At 33.4% G+C, this 21,499-nt stretch overlaps 1 protein-coding gene across 2 annotated transcripts in view; it reads right to left on the bottom strand.

The window, feature by feature from the left end:
* LOC145668156 (uncharacterized) overlaps nucleotides 1-21,499 on the bottom strand; it is a 319,521-nt gene that overhangs the window by 150,587 nt on the left and 147,435 nt on the right. The window contains exon 1 of one of the 2 annotated variants that reach the window (XR_014127980.1): nucleotides 6,673-7,548. The exons of the other annotated variant lie outside the window; for it this stretch is intronic. The gene's annotated coding sequence lies outside the window, so the exon portion shown is untranslated. Of the gene's footprint in view, nucleotides 1-6,672; nucleotides 7,549-21,499 lie in introns of those variants that run through there. 2 annotated transcript variants of the gene reach the window in all.

Genomic DNA, 21,499 nt, shown 5'->3' with positions numbered 1-21,499 from the left:
GTTATCACAAGTCACCTAGTGGCTTTCCGTTTTCAGCTGTTTAGAAACGCGAAAATAAATGCCAATTTTCAAAATGGGTCGAAATCGAAAGCAGACAAGTGAGTCGTGATAACGGTAATCTGATGTAAAATAATATTGTCTAGGGCGCTCTTGTTCCACATTTCGATTATCTTTTATCTATTTGAAGATATCACATAATTAATGTAAAATTAGCGGTATTTTAATTTCGCCCGGATGAAGACTCTTAAGTGACTAATGAGTCATTGCATCAAAGTTGTGTCCAGAAGAGGACATTGTGGGTCCGAAACCCTTCAAAATTTTCAAGTTGACAGACAAATAAAATATTTTTAAGTCATTTTTTTGTGACCTTAATATGTGATTATTATTATTTCTTTAGACAAATGCCCTACTCTACATTCCTTTAATAGCTAGGGCCTTACATCCTATACTTATACTATAAACAAACGAATATTGAAATATGGTTCCATTGTTTACATTTCATTATTTTTCCTTCCTTTCCTCTTTCTGTGAGTAAGTGTGTGTGTGTATGTGTTTTTGCCTTTATGTGTGTATTTACGTTTTGGGAAAAAGACAGAAAGAAAGAAAAATAATTGTAGAAGCAAACATGGAAGGAACATCATCGATCAATTTCCTAGAATATTATTCCCTTTTGTATGCTTTCTTTCTTACAGGCCCTACTGACTTTTTTTTCCGCTTCGATAAATCCATTTTCGTCTTCTCTTTCAGCTTACACCAATAAATTCTTATTTTTCTTCTATCCTTTTTTTGCACCCGTTCTCCGATTCTCCTACACCTTTTTTACTTGATTCTTCGGAGAGGGCAGGCACAGTGACTTACATAAGTGAAAAAGATGAAACGAAGAAGAAGAAGAAGAAGAATCGCAAGGGACTCAATCTATGAAGGCCTGGTGAGTCAGAAGCAGATGTAACGTATTATATCAGGTCACACGTCTAAACGGAAGCTTTGATAGAGGTCAAAACGGAGGAGAAAAAGAATACACGGACGGGCAGCGAAAATAAGAGGGCAAAAATAAGAGAGAGAAAGAGAGAGAGAGAGAGAGACGAAGAAAGAGCAAGGTCAGAAAAATGGATTATATTGATAAAATGGAACGGTAATACAGTTTGAAAGATAATTTCAGAAAAATAATAAGTTTATATATTACAGGACTCTGCAGTGTATAAAGAAGAAGAAGAAGAAGAAGAAGAAGAAGAAGAAGAAGAAGAAGAAGAAGAGCGAAACAATACCCTAAGACAAGGTTGTAAACAGAATTTGGTTTACCATGCTTATGTACAGTCAACGACGAAAGTTCTTTTCGTTTGGTAAAATGTATTTTAGGAATAACGGTGGTATTGCTCAAACGTTCAGAAAATTACATTCCTTTTAATTTACTGAAAACTGTACTGAAATCGTCCTTCCATGCTGAAGTAATTAACGAAACAAATTTTATCAAACGGAAAGAATTTTTGTCGCAGACTGTACACATAAAATGCTTGGGGTCCTTGGTTCGATCCCAGCTCGCGCCAAGTGAACTTTGTGGTGGACAAACACTGTGCGCGTGGGTTTCTTCGGGGTTCTTCCGTTTCCTCCCGCTTTCTTTATTCCATCATTTCATTCAATTCTGATCATCACCGTCTCCTTTACCTTAGTCGGGATAATCGTGGGACGTAAAACTTAAAAGATTTCATTTCATTTTTGTACACATATAAAAGTGAGCTTTTAAATTTTCTAAGAATGCTTCAATATCACACGTGGGATCGAAGTATACTACAACGTTATTCTATACTGTTTCTCGTATGTACATCTGAGCGTTTTTGCCCACTTATCCTATCATAGGCGAGCCACTAAGCTAATAGAATAGTTGTAGATGGCCAGTTCCTTTACCCCTTTTGTTTCATATAGGATTATGGTAAACTGGAAAAGAGCTGAAATATAAGTCTAGTAATAGGAAAGAATTAGGAAATGAGATTAATTAAATGAAATATCTAGTTTAACGTCCCACGATTATGCCCTTTTGACTAAAAGGGACGGATGATTAAAAGAAATCAATGATTATGAAATAAGTGGTGAAATGAGAGTGTGGGAAGAAACAGGAGAACTCAAAGAAAACTCACGAAAACGACGCTGTCCTCCACAAAACTTACTTGGTTTTTAATCTAATCAGGGATCCTTCGTACCAGAGGCGAGTCCTCTACAACTAGTATTACACACGACACAAGGAGTTCATAGCCTTGTTCCAATTTCTTCTTTTCTTAAAATCTTTCTTTTAAAATCAGGGTTGGCTGGTTTAAACCAAGTTTAAACCAGCTGTTTTTTTCAAAAAAACCAACTGGTTTAAACCAAAAAACAAAAAATGTTCGTGTAAGTGTAAGTGTTTGTAAAATCTTGATGAACACACATTTGTGGGTTATCACGTTTCACTCCCGTATATTATTCGTATTATATTCAGACCTAAATTCCCCATTCATTACTTAAAATGATTATATTAGAAAAGCAACTTTTTTTTATAAGTTTTTAAATGTTTATTTTGAGATTTTTTGTAGTTGTTATTATTGTTATGTAATTGCAATCGAAGAAAAATTCTAAATATTGTTTCGTTTCAATGTTTACTATTGATAAAATACATCGAAAATGCCATACTTTCGGGGGTGGGGGGGGGAAGTCATACAGACCCCACGAGAGGCATTTAGTGAAATAAGTAGCTTTGGTATCTATTTATATATAAATGAGTCTGAGCCAAAGTGGACTCAAATAATTCGTATCTTTATTCACTTATTGATATGCAGATTAAGTCGGTGTATTTCTTTAATTTGGACCAATAAAAGTCGTTGTTAACTAACTTGAACTAAATTAGTTCTTCTGTACTCCGTAGTACTTTGAAATTGTTCATATGTAATTCTGTGTAATGGTTTCACTTGTGAAACTGTTTATCTTTTTGTCCTTCTGAAATGACTCTTGACAGTTATATTAAGAAGCACGTAAAGTTCAGTACAATGTATTTTTTTTTTTTTTTATCAGGATTCCTTCGTGAGTGAGTCGGCAGACGTATCGCATTTGTGGCCAATTAGTCCTGGTTCCGAGTTCAAATGGAGGACAATTTCTCTCGGATGTAACTCGAGAAGCGGTTTTTATTCCACTTTAAGCTTATGTGACCCCTTCCAGCATAACCCGATTGTTGCATAATAACATCAAGGCGAAAAACAAACTTATTTCTGTCTATATATGATATGAATATATAGAGCAAATTATTTAAACCATAAAAACCTGGTTTAAATCAAAAAAACCTGGTTTAAACAAAAAAAACCTGGTTTAAACAAAAAAAAAACGGTTTTTTTGGTTTTTTTAATAAAAACCATGGTTTTTGCCAACCCTGTTTAAATATATATATATATATATATATATATATATATATATATATATATATATATATATATATATATATATATATATATATAGGAAAACTAAAGCAATTTTCGGAATAAGTTAAGTTCAAATCTATATAAATAAGAATGAATGTGAGTATGTTTGTAACTTAATAGCGCTTGAACCATCCGTCCGATCTCGATCAAATTTGCAACATAGATAGGGTTCAGGCCTGGTAGTGATTAGTTATCATTTCACTTTGACGGAGCAACTTGGAGGAGAGGGAGGAAGGAGATATATATATAAATCATAGAAAATGACCGATATTAGTGTCGAATCCATAATTTTCGGGGTCGCTGAGATGAACAGTGACATTTCCGATGCCGTTTAAATCCAAATTCAGCCCCGCAACTTGGGGGGGGGGGAGAGATATAAACATGATCGAAAATAGTCGATATCACAGAGCAGTTCAGTAATAGTAATAGTAAGATAGTAACTGAGTAACGGAATATATTTCTAATTTTTGTTATTTTAACCCGACGAAACGGGTAATTGTCGTAAGATGTAAAGATGTTAAAAAAAGACTGACCTATGTAGAGGAATGGTCATATATTCAGCACTTGTTCATATTTGAACGAATGTCGTCTGAGCCCCAAATGTGAGATTTTTTCCCCATTGAATGTATTTTCCAACACAGTAAATAAAAGTTTATGAATAGCTAAGGGTCCTCTGTCCTTCCATATCTGTAACGACCACCTACCAAATATCCTAAAGACATCTCCCAGAAACGCAGTAGCTCCTTCTTTTAAATTTTCTCTATAGTTCTTAGTTCCAATCCCCCTCCCAAGCCAATCCTTAGAAAGGATACTGGCATGAGAATTTTATTCTAGAGGAATATTTTATTTTATTCAACTAAAATTTTATTCTGGAGGAACATGGAATATACGCTAATTAGGCGCGCACCCAGGAATTTTTTTGTTGAAAGGGGTTTTAACGTTGATTGCCATAGATCAAGAAACTGTAACAGATGACGAAAAGCGGTATTTTGGAGTCGGTTTTATGACTCAATAATAATAGGTTTCATCTACTTCGCTAACTTTCTAATCGAAGGTGGTAAAAATTAACCATTTCCAGATTTCCAGTTTAAACGTTGATGACTATACTGAAAAAAAAAAAAGAGTCATAGATAGCTAGAAGCCACTTTCTGAGATTGATTAAGTGTCCAAAGAATGTACTCTGTTCTAAAACCGGAAATACTACAAATTTACCACTACTTCCGATTTCAAGATTAGTTTTAATAGATAGCGAGAAGCTATTTCTTGATATGAATTTCATACCGAAAGAGTTATGTAAAATCTCCGACTTTTTTTTTTCCTGAAGTGCCAACCGGATGTTGTAGAATTTACGTACTATTGCTTCCGGATTGAATATTTAATCTTTATATAACAAAAACCGGTCGGAAATAGCACGAAATGGCAGCTTAAGATTCAGAAATGGCCGCTTTTTGGTATGGCTGCTTCAGATGCGAAAGAATAAGTTTAAACTTATATAGAATGTGGTTTCAGTAGGCTAGTTTCACACTGTGAGACTGAAAGTCTACTGTAGTTTCACACTGTGAGACTGAAAGTCTACTGTAGTTTCACACTGTAAGACTGAAAGTCTACTGTAGTTTCACACTGTGAAACTAAAAGTCTACTGTATTTTCACAATGTGAAACGAAACTTTCTTATCTTCTGATGCAACTCTTTTTCCACATTTTTTCCAGAATGCTTATGACAGTGGAAACTTCACCTTGGACAGATGCTTTTCCAGGACAGGAAGCTGTGATAATAACAGTTTTTTCCTCCTTCGTCCAATTTGTATTCTACCCATTTCAAAAGACTTAAATTTCACTAATGAAATTTTCTTAACCATTTGCATCATATAGCTATAATATACACATTTAAATCAACTTATCGGTCCAGTTGATAGGCCGACTTATGGCCTATAGTATATATGCTTGACGTGCAGGACATTATACATTTTCCGATATATAGAAAAGATCAAATTTCGAGAAAGGTTCTTGAAGGAAATAACTCAAAACTTACACCATAAATACTTCGACCATTGAAAATATGAATTGTATAGACAGGTATTCGACTAATGGAAGTTATACTGCAAATATAAGTTTGCGTCAACTTCAAACTTTTTTTTTTAATAATAAAGTTACGAAGATATGTTTAAGGAAGTAACTCAGAACATACATTATATTATTATTATTATTATTATTATTATTATTATTATTATTATTATTATTATTATTATTATTATTATTATTATGTAACAAGATAGTGTATGTGATTTTATTTTAATTTGTAAAATCTAGAGTATGTATCTATTTCATTGTACGTTTTGATCAAAGAGAGAGTTTTCTCAAAACTGTTACTTGTTTTTCGGTGTGGATTTACGGTATACTACAGTATATTAGAAACTTGACACGGAACAGACACCAATAAACCTAATAAACTGAGATCCAAAATCCACATTCTCAGAATATTGAGAGATCAGTTAAAGTATTGAGAATGCCACTACAAGTGTATTATAATTTACTTTACCTATTACTAAAGAACGCATATATTATATACTATATATATAAATACACACAAACTCTTACTCAAGCGTGTGCAAGCTTCATCCATATGTATATTATGAGGCTGTGATATACGCTAAAATACCAAACAACGTCATATACATTGCAAGCACAATCTACAACCCCAGAAAGAGATATAAACCCATAAGGGTTACCAACTTTCACTATTATACAGGAACTACTTTTTAACTTTCACCCGTCTTCCGATTTTATTTGATCTCGGAGCTCGTATCTTTATATATTTGAAGATAAAAAGAAAATGGGAGCAAAATGTTATTTTAAGTGCGTAATTCTTGCACATTGAGGTATATTTTTAAGTTGGGATCTCTTTGTTCATGCACAACCGAAAAATCCCCAAGTTCAGACTACCGCCAAAGGCATAAATAAATACGGCCTTAAATAAGAACTTTTGTACTCTACAGCCATTTTATGGCTGCTTTTGAGTAAAAATAAATAAATAAATAAATCCAAGCATTTTTATTCATTCATAATAAATGTAAAGTTGTAGCAAACTATCCCTTAATTTTACCAATAAATAAATAATTGACTACGTAATTAAAGAGGAAAAATCTAGTATACAAAAGAAATGAACTACAGAGCTTGAATTCAAACATTCATTGCAAATGGGGAAAATGCATGCTAAAAGAGAATAAAATACTTACTGTCACAGTTGTTCAATATATCTTTTGTCATCGAATGAGGCACAACGATATATCTACAATATATAACCAAACATTCCACAATTTTATATTTCTCACGGTTCATTGTTGCAAATTTAAAGTTATCTGTCACCAAGAAAATTGTTAGTATTAGCAGTTCGTGAACACACACACACAACATTCAAACCAGTCATCAAAAGTTGAGGTCCAATATTGGTTAATTTCAAAACGTTAAGAGGGAAATCTGTTGAAAAAAAAAAAGCGCAACACTAATTGGTTAAATATAGTCTGTCGTCACTTCCGGTTCAATTCATCGTTTCACATTCACAGTAGCAGTAAGAGTTTTTTTTTTTTTTTTTTTTCGTAACTCGCACAGAACCTTAAGCCGAAACTCAGATATCCGTCCAATTTGTACGATACGATACGATTTCTGTCACTTAATTACAGATGAAAGATCTCTAGCAATGTAACACATATGGAGAGGAGATAAAACTTTTCTCTTCTTTTATAAAATGTATTGTTTGTTAATTATCACATATCTATATATATGTACAAATACATTGGTCCTTATATCACACAACTATCTCTGCTAGACATCATCTCCTTACTGCAGGAAACACTCTGCGGGCCGCTGAGTTTAGTCGGATCAAGATGAAAAGAGAGGGAACAAATGAATGACGAAAAACGACGTAGGAAGGGAAAAAAATGACTATCGGAGTGGGAAAACGTCTTCTGCTGCCAAGTTTTTGGCCAATGATTTCCCCCTTTTTCCGTTCCTAGTTTTCGCCAAAATGCCTTCACCACCATTTCCTCTTAACAGCGCAGTATTCAGTCGATAACTGACTAGAGGAGAGAAGCCCTGGTATACAAGACTGCGTAAGCTTCCACTACGCGGGTCTTTGTAGGGGTCGAGTCCATTCGCGAGCCAGGAAAATGGGGGTGCTTCGAAGGAGTGGGAAAAAAGAGCAAAAAGGAAAAAAAAAAAAGAACTGACGACGAAATGTGTGTTGCATAGCATCCAGGGGGAACGCCCTGATGTCGACGTCATTGTGGATTTGAAAAACAGAAACGTGGCCAACGTAAACTGAATTGTACCAATGTTTTGAAGATACAAGTGACAAATAACATGTAAATACATGAAGCCATAATGGTAAAGGAAATGCGTAGTTGTAGAAAAGTGCGTATAATACGAACATTTTAAAATCTAGAAGTACGTTTATTTCATTACGCTCTTCGACTTTACGTGTACGTATTAGAGAGACCTTTTTTAAAATATTTTTTTTATTGGGTATTACCCAATTTTGAGACCTTATTTTTCGCTTTCATTTACATATTTGAAAATGAAGGCAACACTTTTTGAGAGTAAGAGAAATAAAACTTTTTGATGATTTCATATTCTATTTATAATACAAAAAAATTATCAATTTGTGTATAACGCTAATTCGTAATAGCAGTGTTTGAAGTGGAAAAAACACAGAGGCAGTATGTTTTATTACAATTTTGACTCGACATACCGGCTATCTAAATGTTGAAATACAGTGAGGGTATGTTGTCTAAAATATTGCATTTCTATTTACATAATGACTGAAAATCACTGGAGAACTTCTCTTTATTCACAAGGGGGGGGGGGCATGGAGAAACTTTGATCCATCGCAACAACTTGCTGGAAAAAATATTAAAATATATCTCTATTATACAATATGTTGTATAATAGAGAATTATACACGAAAATGCTCAAAAACCGAGTTTTTATATTAACGATTTCCTGCGGGAAAGCTCCTGGACCCTTCTCGACTGAGGGGTATTCCAAACCCCCGGAAGAATCGCTCCCACAGCAGACAACCCCTAAATCCACTTATGCTCAAAACACATTTATATGAATTAAAACAAGAAGACATAGACATACATATACGAAAGAAACAATTCAATATGGTACATCAAAATATAAACTAGGTGAAGTTCTTTAAAGACACGTCATTTTGAAAAGAAAAGGTAGGGAAAAAATAACAAAGAGAGGGTATGCCTTAAAAAAAAACAGAGGTGGTATGGCATACCACCGCATACCGTCTCACTTCGATCACTGCGTAATAGTACACAGTAAAGCAAATAGATGTCACTATGTGTATTACATACCTGCCTAATGCCAATAGATGCCGCTAGTGTGTAGGAAATTTGCAAATTTAAAACTATTATGATTCTTTCAATTGCAAATTATCCTTTTAATTTCATTATTTTAAAATTACAGACAGTGCTATAACAATATTACTTCAGTGTTCGTAGTTTGAAGGAAATTTTCCTAATCCAGGGAAATTTCATAAATAAATTTAGCGAAAAGGGAAAAGGAGAATTTTGTCGATAAAACGTGAAAATACAGGGAAATTCTCGCGCCGACTGATTGACCAGTATAAATGCTTAATTTTTCTTTGTTCTTCAAAAATAAACCAATAGAAGAGCAATAGTTTCTGTGTGTATGTAGTATGTATGTGTGTCTGTTGAAACACCACAAGCATTGTTGGATATGGATTATTTATGTGTATATTTTTGTTGTTAAAAAGGGGAGGACAAATAGAAGCAAAAACAATAAACAAATGTGATTGGCAGTTCCTTTAATATAGCTAAATTACTCTTATCACGTAACTTCTGTCATAGGAATCCGACATTCAACACACTAGGGAATATTTGATACGAAAAGGGAAAAATTTTGTGTAAATCGAGGAAAATTTTCTTACAGAAACCTACGAACCTGCTATACTTAAATCTGAGCATTGATATTTGTGTATTTCTGCAGTAGTATATTGTGGTGATTTAATTGCAAACTGAAACTGTATTGTTTCAATTCAATTATTGGAAAATATCGTGCTTTCCTATAAATATTATTAGGACAAATAAGCAATTAGAACTTTTAGTACCGAGGGTCGAAGGGCTTAGGTGTAACAACTATAGTAGCCTATGTAATGAAATAAATACTGCTACGTATATAGTATGTAAGCAAATATACTATCTGTTCCAGCAAAATTAAAAAAAAAATGTTATTAGCAACGAACGACACATGCCTATAAGTATATTACCACCCAAAAGTTTGTTTTTTCAATTTTTTCGACAACTCCACATGAGAATTTATCCTCTAACAAGTTATCTTCTTCAGCACGATATGATCTATCGACTAATATGTCTTATATTTGGTTAAGATTTATACTGAGAAAAATCCGTTCTCCGGACAGCGGTATATTGTACAGTACAAATATACGGAATCCTCTTGCCTACTATAGAAATCAGTACGGATCATACGTTATCCATATGCTACATAGGCACTGCCTTTAGATATTACACCATGTCGTTGCAGGATATGTGATATCTAATAGTTTTCCGTATATTACAAGCATATACTTATGTTACATTCCTATGTTATATACGACCATTTGTATGTGAGATCCTGACTGCCTATATTGTTTCATACGGAAACTACGTATAGATGGAACACTTATACAGAAAGTATTATAAAATATGCGTTTTTCAATTATACGTCTGCTGTACGTTAAGTCCAAAAACTACAGGAATTACGCATGTAACCTATCTTTTTAAGTACGCCAGCCAAGGGCGCCAATTTCTCTGTGCATTTGGGGAAGGGGGGCATTCAGATGTAGAAAGCATATATATGAGGATTTTAAAACAAATTGCATTGAAATTATGCCAAATATTGTATGTTCATAAATACAATGCGGGCCCACATGAGCTTTGAGGGGGCCCTTGGCCCCCCAGGATCGGCGCCCTTGACGACACCTACATTTTTTTCTCAGCATAGGTTAAACAGAAATTGAAATTTAAGTATTAATGAAAATGTTAGGCTATCTCTCATTAATTATACAATGTGTACTATCGTCTTGATAGTATTATAATGAAAAACTTTGTGAAGGTATGTCTCAGTATCAGCTTCACTTTCATAAGTGGTATGGTTCATGTCTAGTTTTCGAAAAAAAATCGTAAAAAAAAAATAAAAAACCGCCTTTGCATTACCTTGCTTCCTACAATTCTCTTTGGTATATAGTTCCGTTATACGATTTGGGAACAAAAATGTCGGTCTCTGTTACAGCACGTACAAATATCGCAAATGGAACGAACGTTTTGTTTCACATCCGTGAATTTAGAACATTGATTGAGAAAAAGAACGTACTGTAGTCCCAATTGTGTGATGTATTAATCGAAATGAATGTGCACAAACAGTTATGTGTATTATTATTATTATTATTATTATTATTATTATTATTATTATTATTATTATTATTATTAATAATAATAATCATAATAATAATAATAATAATAATAATAATAATAATAATAATAATAATAATAATAATACATGTTCTTTATTCATCTTTTAATAGTAGTTCTTGTTCAATTCTTGTCAAGGGCGCCGATTTCTCTGTAAATTTGGGGGGGGCCCATTCAGATACAGAAGGTATATATATATGAGGATTTTAAAACAAACTGCATTCAAATTATGCCAAATATTGTATATTCATAAATACAATAGAGGGCCCACATGAGCTTTGGGGGGGGGGTAGGGGGCGGCTTCCCCCAGGATCGGCGCCATTGATTCCTGTAGTAGTAAAGATAAACGCGTTCTCAAAAGCGTTGCGATATCATTAATATGAGCAGACTAGCAATCTGAATTCCTTTGTTTTGTTACGTATCGGCTTGTGTTTTACATTCTAGCGACGTGACTTTTCAGAGAATTTTTGTACAACGTCTTTACTGGTACTTTTTGAAGAGGTATATAAACACGCACAGTGACTACCTCATCAGCCATCTTTTATCTGCGTGTATGAAGTATTGACCTGCCATGTAGTATTATTCCCAGACAGTGAGACGTCCTTTACATGGTCTTGTCCACTCAATTCACGTCATAAAATGTCCGGTAATCCATAACGTCCTTTGGGGAATCCCTTGCGCCGCCATTGCACAAATCTGAAAACTACAAATTTAGATAAAGCATCCTTTGACGATATCATGCCGCATCACATCTACGCTCAGTGTTTGTGCAATATTTAAATTTAAGATTTGTTTTCGAACGCTTTCGGCAGCCTTTAACAAGTAAACGACGCGCTTTTTGCCTCATGTTTATTAGAACTTTTTTGTTATTGTTTATTTTGGCCCCAGGAATTATCCCTCTGCTTTTGTATCACAAATTTAGCACCATACTGTATATGATTCGTTGCCAATAATAATAATTTACACGTGGAAGTTCATGTGGTTCGGATTCCACGTTAATCAGTAGGTCCTGTCTCATATATCCTCGCTGCTGAAAGAGACGTTAAACTCAAAATCAACTCAACTCAACTCAATAATAATTTACAGTCTTTATTTTGCTGATATATATATATATATATATATATATATATATATATATATATATATATATATATATATATATATATATATATATATATATATACGTATTGCATATAAAGTAAATACATAAATGTACTGTTAACTATTGTTTGTGTTTCTCTAACGGTAACACAAATTATTCTTTACGCACGTACTTCCTGTAATATATTTAAAGTGTAAAACCGCTGAAGAAGCTTGTAGTGGAAGTTTACGATTACTCTACAAAATGCGAGGAGCTTCACAATATGTCTAAAATCTTATCAGGGCTTGCACGTACTTTGCCTAAGTCTGTTTAGTTGGAATTCTGCGTTCATTTTCAGCACACCAAGGTTAGATAATAATGTTGCCTCGTAGAAACTAGATTTGGGGCTTTCTCGTTTTGAAATTATTTCCTGAACGTATTGTCTCGTCTCAGAAGATAGACCTAGATATATGTTTTTATTGGATGAGTCGTCTCGTCTCGTTTCTCCTCAAGAAAAATTCTCTCTCGTCTCGTCTCGCGGGCAACAATATTTAGTATGATAAAATTTACTGCTTAAGATTTACACGAATTTCAAAACAGTATTCAGGTTATTTATTATCACAAGCTTAAGTGAAAATCGAAAGGGAACCAGATATGTTCTGTTCTTCTCCATTAATCGACAAGAATTTAATTCTAGATTTCAGCTCTAAGCTTTGTTGTCTTGAAATTATATTAATATTACTATTTTTTGTTCAGTGATACTTAGAATTTTCTTTAAAGTAACTGAAGAACAGACTTTATATTTATAAGTTACTTTATTTATGAGGCTATGCAAAAGATTTTAGTTTTATTCTCTGTAGAGGCGACATTAATTTCCACGTTATTGTGTTTTACTAAGGATTCATTCAGCCTAATGGTTAAATTAGCACCATCTCTTAAGCACTTTATGAATAAATTCTTAAGTTTTTCTTCTACGTACGAGTATAGTATGTGTATAAAGGAGTATCTCTTGTCACCGTTGGAGAAAGACAAATAATATGCTACATACTGTAGTATTACGTAAATAAACAAATAATTTCGTTTTCTCAACTTCCTCGAAAACTATGCCATAAGCTTTCTAATTTATTTATGTATATCATGTTCTTAGATTTATGAATTGATAAACATGCCTCTTCTTTGGATATTCTCCCTTTTAAGAGTAGGCTACTCCATACCGCAAATATAAACTTCCGTGAATTTTATGCCGTTTTTTCTGTAATTTCTTCAAAATTAACAAAAAAAGTGATCTGAAAAAGGAAACATAGCTGGCTAGTTAACATTAATTTGCATGAGATATAGGGTTGCCAGATTTGTAAAATAAAAAAGGAGGACACTTTGACTTAAAAAGATCACTAAAAAGAATTGCTTTTACCGAAACTTAAGTTTGTTTCCAGATTATATCAAACAGCACATTTTAAAGAGAAAGAAAGAAAATTATAGATATTAATACATTATTAAAGTAAACTGATTTGAAAAGTACAACTACAAAATGATGACTCACTAACAGGCAGCAATACTAATGATACTTTAAGTCATGATATTTAATAAAGTCATGGTACTTCTTATTTATTCTATCTCCATTCTGGCAATATTTAATAGAGTCATCAGGTATTTAATAAAGTCATGGTACTCCTTATTTATTCTATCTCCATTCTGGCAATATTTAATGCATCTTAAAACTTTGTTGATCTGTTTCATTAATTAGCTTTCAAACTCGAAAAAGGAGGACAAAAGCGCGTCCGGCTTGGGTACAAAGCCGGACATTAATTCCTATGTCCAAAAACCGGACGGTCCGGCTAAAAGCCGGACGTCTGGCAACGCTACTGAGATACCGTTATCATAAGTCACCTTGCGTCTTTTGCTTCGCAACCACTTACAAAATCGGCATTTAGTTGGTGTTCTAGATATAGCTGAAAAGTGAAAGCAGTTAGGTAACTCGAGATAATCATGAATGTTTATTCGTCCACTTTTAAATGAACAAACTTATTCACGAACAACTCCTTCACTCATCACACTTGGTTCATACATGGCAAAAAGTTCCCGATTTATAACTGCTGCCGAATATTATTTTGCCGTAAGAAAACGTATAATAGCTCGCACCTCGCACTTGGCGGGATCGTCTATTGCAGCACACATTTTGAGACGCTACAAAAATGATACTAGTGATCAGACAACCTTCACTCTACCACGACTGGATGCAGACTGATCTACAGCGCACGTCTGTCCAAAAATGGTAGCGCTCCCCACACTACTTCACGCATGGTGACCAATCGGAAGTTACTTTTCGAACGTGCCTCGTATATACATAAAACTGCCTCTTGCTCTTTCTCTCTCTCTCAAATGATGTCGCTGCTAAAACTAATCATTCGAGCTATCGTTTATCAATAAAATTATGCAATTTTCGCAACAAAAAAAAGAATGTATTAATATCAATAACGGCTTAAAATTAATTAAGTACTTTCCCTTTTTTAATTATATAAAACATTTTAAGGTATACATTTTATAACTTGCCAAAAGCGATTTATAATAATACTTTTTTTTAAATAAAAAAGCTTACATCATATTTTAATATGAATATCCTTTGATTCCATTCCGTTATATTGATTAACCATATTGTCTTTTTTGTGTGTGTTCAAAATAGTAACAATTTAAAAATTTAATATCATCTATGTCCTATGGAACCCGTTCACTTCTCTCTTTAGCCAACTGGATCCAGTTTCTAATTTGTATTCATATTTCTGCCACATCCATCTTAATATTGTCCTTCATCTGCTCTTAGGTTTTCCTAATGGTCATTTTCCAATTGGCCTTTCAGCTAAAACTTTGAAAGCGTTCCTACTTTCTTCCATTCTGGTTACATGACCTGCTCACTTGAGCTTCCTAGACTTGATGACCCTAATAATGTTTGGTAAACGGTATAAGTTTTGCAGTTCCTCATCATGAAGTTTTCGCCATTCCCCATTCCCGTTCCTCTTTTGTCCGAATATTTGTCTCAGGATTTTATTCCCAAATACTTTCAGCCTACATTTTTCCCTCAGAGTAAGCGACCATGTTTCGCAACCATATAGAACAACAGGCATGATTATCGTTTTATATATTTTAAGCTTCAAATTCGTCGATAGAATTCGTGACGACAAAAGATTTTGAACTGAATAACGATAATATTAAAAAAAAAAAAAAAAAAAACACTATAGTGCTCTAGCCGCAAGTTGTTCTAAAGGAGACGAGTTTTATACATATTTATAGCAAAACCAATAGTCTTTCTTCAGAATATGAAGGCATTAGTAACTAGCCATACATACATTCATATTATTATTATTATTATTATTATTATTATTATTATTATTATTATTTATATTTTGAGTATGCTTCCTAATTCAAACATGGGTTTTGACAATGTGAGAAGTTATAATCACAGGTTCTAAGAAATGTACCAGTAGATTGTTCGTAAGTAAATAAAAAATGTTAATGGAAGTACATTTATTTGAATTTAAGTTTATATCGGTATTAAGTGGGTTAAAAAAAAACGAAAAACAAGAAGACCAAACTCAAGACATTGTTATGCAATAGGATAATAATAAGTTCGCAACTGTGAGCATCCAGTTAGGCACCAGTAACAAACTGGATAATTATTTTCAGTTGCTTTAATTATTTTAACGTCTTGACTTAGCTTAAATATATAACATTTCTCTTATATATATATACATACAGACCCGTATCCAGGGGGGTCTAGGGGGCGGGCCACCACTAAATTTTTAATGGCCCCCTAAATTTTTGCTGGCCCCTAAAATTTTCATGGTAAGCTTGCAAATGAACTATAATATCTTTGGACTGGCCCCCCCTAACTTCAGCCGGCCCCCCCTACATTCTTATATATATAAGAATGAAAGTGAGTATGTTTGTGACTTAAAAAGTCTTGAACCACCCGATCGATCTCCATCAAATTTTCCACATAAATGAGGTTCGGACCTCGGATGTTTTTATAATTTCACTTTGACGGTGCAACTTAGGGAAGTGGGAGGGGGAGATACATAAAAGCAATCGAAAATGACTAATATCAAAGAGTGTTTCAGTAATAGTAAAAAATAAAAAAAGTGACTGACTAACGGAATATATTACTATTTTTTTCTTATTTTAACACAGCGAAGCGGGTGATTGACGTTCATATAATTTTATATATAACATTTCTAATTCATTTTCTATTTTAAACATTCTTAATTCGCTGCTAAGTACTAACCAATTTTAATAAACAATAACAGACTAACCCAATTTGGGAGACCAAACTTCTGTTTTTCCCCACCTTCCCCCTTGGCTATACAATACACTTGAAGCACTCATATGTAAAATACCTACATTGATATTGGACGTCGGTACGGTCTACACCTGGAAAAAAATGTGTGTGTGTCTGTATTCAACATATTTAGTTAAGGACCTGAGTTGTGACTTTGATTTCATTATAGGAATTTAGGAATCAATCTAAAATCTTTAACTTTTTTTTTCTCTCTGTACGTAATCTAACCATTAGCTTCTTATAGAGGGAAAAAATAAACAGCGCTTTTGAATTCGGCTACTTTTATTCGTATAATCGGGACAGAGCGCTGAGTGAAGCGTTTAATCTGTAAGTTTTACACACAAAAGTTCACATGTGTTGCTCCTGCTGTCATTCGTGCTAAGTTGTAACTCAAACGGATTTCTACCATATTATATATCCCTTTAACTCCCTATGATTCTTTTTTTAAAGTTTTATGTTGCTACACAGTTGGAAATTTGTCATGAGACACTTGGGTTTGTAACCGTTTACAAGAATATATATACATTTATATACATGTATATATAGAAATATATACATTTATATAAAAATGCGTATAAAAAGATTACCAGAAGATAAATATATGTATAGTTTGCTGAATTAATATAAAATCATATCAACTTTCTTTATATATTTGGTAACATATTTAAATAATATGAGACTTTTTTCTTATCAACGTAGTAGCTGAACCATATCAGATATCTTATTATAAATTAAGATGCATTTTGTTTCTTAACATTTAAGTTATTCCAATTATAAAAGAATAAAACACTCAACCTTTTTTATAATGATAAGATTTATTATAAAAATTACAAAGTGCTTCTGGCAAATTATTTATCTTAATATCGTCGTTAGCCCACAATGAAGCGCAAGGAAGAGAAATAATGTAACATTACAATAACAATGTTTGATATCGTTTACGGATTGCCCTTTATATGTTCCTAGATTTCTTCCCTGAGCACTACGTCGCTCCTTTTCTAAATTTAAATAACAATATATTAGATTACAGATAATCAAAAAAATGTAATGAAATCTTTACGTTTTACGTCTCACGGTTATGTCAGCAAGGCTAAAGGAGACGAGGATGATGAGAAATGAATGAAACGGTGGAATGAAGAAAGTGGGAGGAAACGGGAAAATTCTGAGAAGACCCACATATACGGTGTTTGTCCACCACAAAGCTCACTTGGGGAAAGCTGAGATCGAACCAAGGACTTCATGCACCAGAGGTGAACGCTCTACCACTGAGCCACCGTGCACAGATAGTTGAATTGGAGCCAGAGGGAAGCAGGAGAGGTTACCATGATACGTAGACATTTATGAGTAATCTTCTGGGGGAATGGGCAGAAATATTTCAACAAATTTGATTTTCCGTCTAAAATTATTTTATAATATCATCTAGAACTAAGAACAATGCATTGAAACTACTTTGTATGTTCTCTAATGAATGTGATTGTTATTATTCGCGTTAGATAGTATTTGATTTTCTTTCGAGGGAGAGGATGGTTGAACATTTTCTCTAATTCTGGTTTCCAAAGCACTGTCAAATCCTTGTGAACTTTATTTAAAAATAATAAACAATTCATTGTAAACCACTGACAGCAAAACTTCCATAAATCAGATGGGAGAAACAATATGCGTGAGGAACAAAAATATTCAATTCAAAATGTAATATAAAATAATATGATTATTCCAGGATGGAATTTCGTGGAGTATTTCGTATCTCCCTCTGTGAATGATAGAAACTATTTACAGGTAGTGTGCGAATCATCGAGGATTAAGGGGTGAGACTCCGTATCAAGTTTTGCACGTTCGTGCTCAGTGTTATGTGAAGTTTGGGCGATGGCAAAAAAAAAAAAAAAATAAAAAATAAATAAATAAATAAAAATAAATAAAAATAAAATAAATAAATACATAAATAAAAATAAAAAATAACAATAAAAAAATAAAAATAAAAATAAAAAAATCACGAAACAGCTTTTTCATCTAGAACTGATTCATTTTTCCCCTCCTCTAATATTACGAGTAAGTCACTGAAAATTGTTCATACTCTCTTCTCCTGGGAATGATTAAAGTATTTCAAGACAGGCCGATAGTCAGCCCAAAAATGTAGAGGGGGGCGGGGCGGAAGAAATTAGGGAAGCCGACCCAACCATAGAGTAGTTCATCATCATATTATAGTTCATTTGTAATCCTACCGTGAAAAGTTTCGGTGGGCCCAACCTCCCTAGACCCCCCATGGATACGGGCCTGTTTCGAGATGAGGTACTGACTGATTTGTAGGGGAAATGGTTAGCAATTTTCATCCCTTACTTTTTTCTTGGTTTTCATTCTGAAGTATCACAACAATCTGCTAAATTCTGCTAAAAGCTTCAAATTAAGGAGGAGGAATCACAATACAAATATTTATTGGATAATTATCTAAATATAAGAACACTTTTTATTCATTATGCGTTGGTGGAAAAGGAGAGATATTAACGCTAAAGAAGATAAAAAGCATTGGTTAAACTTAAAGGTAAGCACTATTTGATTTGGGAGGAGGGACGCGAATTTAGGACGCACTTTTTTTTTTTTTTTTTTTGCCAAAATTTCAAGTATAAAATGGGAGGTGCGTCTTGGAATCGCATACAAAACCACATACAAAGTGATAGTGAATGTTTGTGTTTAGACAATGAAAGTGCTTAAGCAGGATGTCCTCCGTTCACACTGTAAGTAAGAATGTTGAATAGTACTTTTGTTCTCTTTTTAATTTTGACATTTAAATGTTTAGTTTGAACAAATAAACTCGTGTGATTTAATTTGTACTGTCAAATTCTATGTTGCTTCATTGAATATCCAGAATGCATCTTAGAATTGAATACAAGAAATTGGCACAATTTTGAAAAATTAGAAATCGGTGTGCGTCTTAGAGTCGAGGGCGCGTCTTAGAGTCGAGGGCGCGTCTTAGATTCGAGTATATACTGTATCAGAAAAATTGTGAGGCGTGTCATGGGCCAAGGAGGGATAGGCACCGACGAATTGCACCATAATTACGAACATAAACGAAAGAAAACAGGTGTCAGAGAGACATTTCAATTAGTTTATAATACTTAACATACAGGGCGGGATTTAGGGGAGGTGCAAAGGTGCACGTGTACCCCACCTTCGTTGTGAATATACACTACCTAAAGTCCGAAGCTAGCAGTGAGTTTTGCAAAATCAATAGTTTAAGTCAATTTTCTGAAGGTTGAAGGAAAAGAATTCATCGAGAGCAGATATTTCCTTATTCACATCACAGATGCTTAAAGGCTTTTAAAAAAAACTCAAATTTAATTCAAATGTACTGGTAGTTATTGGTGCACCCCCTTCAGAGAATACTGGATCCGGCCCTGTTAACACATGCATTATAAACTAGTTATAAGATTTCCAGCAGGTGATAATTTATAAATCAATGTTATTAGTATAATAAAGTAGCAAAATTGAAATATCCCAATTTTCTTTTATCTCTTTTTCTTTCCTCAGGGCCAGTGAAATTGTCACCAAAACAAAACAACAAGCAAATGTGAAACAGACAATAATGCAAGTACGAATATTAACGTTACTGTTAAAAGCATGTTTACTATTGTTAGGAATATTTGCGTACTGTTAGAAGTGTGTGTATTACCGTATAGAAAAGACAAATAAAAATAGGTATAATGTACAACTAAAGAGTGCATTAAAAAAGATACTTATTTATATTGTAGTACACTAATAAATAAAACATCTACACCAGCAGAAAAAAAAAACCTAACAAATGTTATTGGAAACGAAGAACATAGTTTTTAATACCATAAAAAGTACTCAATTATTTCAAAAATACACATGAGAATTTACCGTTACGCATTTTATTTGGTTCAGCTCGATATATTCTATTGATTGCCATTTATGTCATCAATATGTGTTTCGTTGTTAAATTACAGTAATATGTAATTAAAAAAAATGGCTTCGTTCAAATTTAGTGATTAAGAATTGGCAACCAAACTGACAATAATACGTTGTAATTTTAATTTAAGATATTAGTGCGCAGCAATCAATGGTTGCACGCTAGAGTTATTCATACAGTATAACCAGTCTTGCTTTAAAATAAGATATTCTTGTTAAACCGTGGATCACCAAAGTGGATGACGTCATAACTAACTTTATATATGTTTATTTTTCATGAAGTCTGGTCTAGTGGCTATCGTGTGTCCCCGACTTCGATTCCCGGTAAGACAGTATTGAAATTTGGACGCATTGTGATGGCTCAAATTTTATCTTAAGAGACCTAATTACTACGAAATTAAAATACTACTAATTTTACAGTAATTACCTGATATCTTCAAATAGATAAAAGATAATCGAAATGTGGAACAAGAGCGCACTAGACAATATTATTTTGCATGAGGTACCGTTATCACAAGTCACCTAATAGCTTTCCGTTTGCAGCCATTTAGAAACGCGAATATAAATCCCGATTTTCTAGATGGCTGGAAATCGAAAGCAGGTAAGTGAGTCGTGATAACGGTATCTCATGTAAAATAATATTGTCTAGGGCGCTCTTGTTCCACATTTCGATTATCTTTTATCTACTTGAAGATATCACATAATTACTGTAAAATTAGTAGTATTTTAATTTCGCAGTGATGGGGCCTCTTAAACTGTAGATCCACGTCTCATATAGCCTCGGTGCTGAAAAATAAACGCTGAACTTTAACAAATAACTACAACATATTTCATGTATGGAAATTTAAAATAGTATCTAAAAACTCATATTTAAATCAAACCAAAATTTGACTTTCACTGTATTTATTTCTAAAAAAAAATGCTTGTAGTAAAAGCAATCTTATTTTCAATATGCATTAAGCTTACTTTTATTGTTAAACAAAAGCAATTTTAGAGATTTTTTATCTCAGAATTAAAAAAAAATACCCAATTAGCCGGATTTTTGGATATCCGGATTATGTCTAAAATTCGTTAATCCAAATACTTGAGCTTTCACCGTATTAAAAACTCACGTTGTAGGCCTACTTTTTGAAAATAAAAACGTGTTTTTATTACATTTTGAACGAAAATGTCACTGGCAGATCTAGAAGTTAAAAACTAGGGGAGGAGGCAGCCAGAACCAAGACTGTGAT

This window comes from Thermobia domestica, chromosome 13 (genome assembly GCF_964235325.1).
Source record: "Thermobia domestica chromosome 13, izTheDome1.hap1.1, whole genome shotgun sequence".
Taxonomy (NCBI): domain Eukaryota; kingdom Metazoa; phylum Arthropoda; class Insecta; order Zygentoma; family Lepismatidae; genus Thermobia; species Thermobia domestica.
This window is presented reverse-complemented; position numbering and strand designations above follow the sequence as displayed.